This window comes from Elaeis guineensis, chromosome 4 (genome assembly GCF_000442705.2).
Source record: "Elaeis guineensis isolate ETL-2024a chromosome 4, EG11, whole genome shotgun sequence".
Lineage (NCBI taxonomy): Eukaryota > Viridiplantae > Streptophyta > Magnoliopsida > Arecales > Arecaceae > Elaeis > Elaeis guineensis.
In genome coordinates, this window is record NC_025996.2 from 94,556,995 (window position 1) to 94,561,173 (window position 4,179).

General features: G+C 36.3%; 1 pseudogene; it reads left to right on the plus strand.

Moving 5' to 3' along the window:
- The first annotated feature begins 1,441 nt into the window (after positions 1-1,441).
- LOC140857368 (protein FAR1-RELATED SEQUENCE 5-like) lies at positions 1,442-2,426 on the plus strand (annotated as a pseudogene).
- The last annotated feature ends 1,753 nt before the right edge of the window (positions 2,427-4,179 follow it).

The window sequence follows — 4,179 nt, forward strand, 5'->3', positions numbered from 1 at the left end:
AGACAGATGGTTAAAATAAAGAAAAAATGCAAAACTAATTAGAAAGAATCATTATAACAATGATCTACATTATGGCTTGATTAAAAATGTGAAAGAATCTTTGTTCATACTCTCATTAGAAGCTTTTATACAATTGTAAAATCCATTATCCATATGCCCACCCAATGTAGAGTTGCTACCTGAGTCATCTTCACATGTCCATTGTAGCATTTCTCCCCTTAAACAAACACATAATTTGACTTATACCACATTTGATGGAGATAGTTTTGGGTGGAAAAGTGAAGGCCAGGAATCACTCCTATGATTTTACCCAAGATTGTCAAATTGCCAAGGCAAGACCAACCTATGAACCCCTTAGGTGCTTAGGTAGCTGCCTACATAGGAAACCTTTGCAAGCTTTTTGTATACATACTTTTAATTATATAGATAAATATGCATATAACACACATTTTTTCTTTCACAATTAAATAGTCCAAATATCAAAATCCACGATATAGTCTCCTGCACTTGAAAAATTTATTGGTTGAACTACGACCACTACATCATCTATAGACTATGCTATTCAATTACCAATAGTCTAAAGAAAAAAGATGAAGAAAAAAGGGCAAAAAACTATGGAATTTGGAATGAAAACCTCTATTTACTCCATTTACTCCAATAAAATCATTCACTATGTTCTCTTCCCCCACTTTGTTTACTCTATTTTCTATTCACTCTGGCTCCCTCTCTCCCTTGTCCCTGGTCAGAAACATCTACATGGAGAGGGGGTTCTATCCGAGCCCTTACTATCAGTGAATAGGATGAAGAGAGGAGTGAGGAGGCCGTCCGGAGCAAAAATATAGCATAAAGAGGGGAAGCCTCCTAAGCCTTTGTTGTTAGCAAAACTTTTCATGTGCCATAATGTTCTTTGTGTAGTTAGCATGCCACTATTCTTCTCCCCAGATCTCCCTATGCAAGCGCTCCATGGTCTCCTTATCCTGGACAGCTTCATTCACCTCTCATGTGCCACACTCTCCCTATCGTTCTTTGTGCAAATCTATATCTTTCTATTCCCATTGGTGAGCCCTTTCAACATTACCTTCCTTTATTTCGATCTTGAGGTCAACCAAGTTTTATTTGAGGTTAATATGTTAGTTTCCTCTTTAAATTGCTTGTGATGGACTGCATTATTGCATGCCTTCCACTATATTACAACATTTTTTGTTGAAATGGACCCTAGTTTATTCTCATGCCCTTTGTTTACAAAATTCCATGAGATACTCTTAGGACTGGTAAAATGGATCCTAGTTTATCCCCATGCCCTAGGCTGATAGTGACTAGTTCACCTATTACTTTATTGAACTAATGTATACTTGTCTTAGGAAGTACTAGGAAGTATAAGGATAATAAAAAAATCAATTTTTGACTACTTTGATTCATGCATTTTTACTTTACAGTGGCAATGGATAATTCAAAATATGGTGATAGAAGTTGTTTGGGCAGTCATGAGAAGGCTATTTGCACTGATAGAGAAGGAGAGATTCTATGTGCTAACTCTTATGGCGAAGAAGCAGACAAACATGAGAATTCTTCTGATGTTCTAAGACATGAGGTGAGTACTAAATTATTAGAGCATATTGTGCATAGTGAGGAAGAGGCCTACAACTTGTATTATGCGTATGGACAACACATAGGTTTTAGTGTGTGAAAGGAAAAACGGTATTACAAGCGGGGACCAAAAGAATTCACATAAAGAACTATTACTACTAATGAGGCCTCAAGGATGATGAGTTTCCCAATGAGTCAAGTTTTAATAGGCCAGATGCAAGAATTGATTGCAAAGCACTGATCTGCTTTACAGTTGATGAGGATGGAAAATGGAAGGTGATGAAGTTGGTTAGTGAACATAATCATGTGTTAGCTAAACCTGAAGAAAGGCATATATTGAGATCTATGCGATCAATTATAGCTGTAAAAGCTAATGTACTAGGCTCAGTGGTGAATGTTGGAGTTCAACTAATGCCTAATGCTATATGGTTGAAGAAAGTAGTGGTGCTGAAAATTTAGGGTTTACCAAGCAGGATTGTTACAACTCCATTGATAAGCAAAAGCTAATGCTAAGTGAGGTTGGAGATTTTTAAAGCTTGGCAAACCATTTCAAGCATAGAGATGCAAAGAATGCATGTTTTATTGGGATGCCCAACTTGATTAACAGAATTAGGCTTGCAATTTTTTTTTGATTGAGAGTTGACTATGAATCTTTTGGTGATGTTATTGTCTTTGATGCTATTTATTGCATGAATAGATATAATCTTATTGAGGCACCATTTGCTGAATTTAATCATCATTGGCAAAATGTGATATTTGGTTGTGCAATCTTGTTAGATGAAACAACGACATTCTTTGTATATCTTCTTCAGTCTTTCTTAAAATCCATAGCCAATTAACTTCCTAAAATATTTTTACTGATCAAGATCATACCATGGTAAATGCAATTTTTACTAAGAGATTTTAATGTTAATAATGTGCAAAGAATCCTTGAAAGGTATATTTTGAAAGTGGATAACAGATGCAAAAAAGAAGTGTATATGCTTCATGAAGAGGGGTCATCACAAAAGAAGTGCACTGAGGTTGAGTTAATATATCGTAGTCAAGCAATGCAATGTGCTTATAACCTTGTCATGAGAAGCCAAGGACATGAGGGAGCAAGAAAAATTCTATGGAATACTCTCAAACTTGAAGATGCAAAACTTGAAACATTCTTTGATAACCGAAACTGAGATGTCCATTCAAAGACAAACAACCTAATGATGATCATCAAGAGAGGAAAATTGTTATTGTTGTTGTTGATGGTGATGATGAAGACCTCATATTAAACCCTCCTTATGTGAGACCTAAAGGAGTATCCACAAAGAGACTTAAAGGACCTTTTGAGAAGCAAAAGAAGTCTTCATCAACAAAGAAGAGTAAGTATCTTTTTTATGTACCATGTTTGAGAAAGTATTGGGACCCTCCTTATAATGATAAAATCATATTTTTTCATGCAAGCAAAGTTAAAGAAGTAGCTAGATGCTCCTGGCAAATGGAAATACAGTCGAAGATGATAGACAAAATGTTCAATGCTCATTATTTGTCCCACCAAGCCATTTTTCATTTGCTGACCAAATTGCATCTTCAAACTTTTAACAAGTTTGTTTCTTAGTAATAAGGAAATCCATCTATTAATTTATCGTAATGCCCAAAAATTAGTTTCACTTATTGATACAAAAGTTATCATATGTCTAAGTGCAGCCTCCAAGTAATCTTTACATACATAATAGTGCATTATCAACAACCTCATAATAGTTTTACTTACAATGTAATAGAAAATTATTTTTGCATGATTAGTAACTAATTATTTTTATATTTTATTAGAGTTCCAATATTCCATTTACGAGCATGCTTCCAGGTGTTGATTTTGCAAATATTCTAAGCCAGGTAGAAAGCCTTCTCAGAACAATTCTTTTTCGTTCGAAACTGTTAAATGACCATACTTTTCACTTTGATTAACTTAATTTATAGGACTTGTCAAGTCATGCATGGAGACATAGTTCTATAATGACCCTGCCTCCTTTTGGAGACTCTGTTTTATCATAGGACAGAAGGGGTTTTGAGCACTAGAGATTTTGATGCACATAAATATTATTATTTATGTTACGGTCATGGGTCAAGAGATCGAATGACTCAGATGGTTGGCTTATGCCTCCGCTCCTGCATATGTGAGGTATTATCCGCTTTGACTCATGACCATCTTTAGGCTTCAATGGGCCTTGATCATTTAGAGCCTCACGGTTTTGCCCTTTAAAAAATGCCTCATGTGGGAGAGAAGGTTCCAGTCTATATAAGACATACTCCCTCTTGACTCATAATCGATGTGGGACTAAAGAAGTCCTCTCTACACCACAACACAGCCCCCCAGTCAAGAGAAAATATGGCCTCTTTACATCACAACACAGTCTCCCAGTCAAGAGAGAGTATGTGTGGACAGGAGACATTCCCACAGACAGCGCCAATATTGTGGTCATGGATCAAGGGGTCGAATGACTCAAATGATTGGCTTATGCCTCCGCTCTTGCATACGTGAAGTATTGGCTGCTTTGACTCATGACCATCTTTAAGCTTCAGTGGGCTTTAGGCTTCAATGGGCCTTAGGCTTCAATG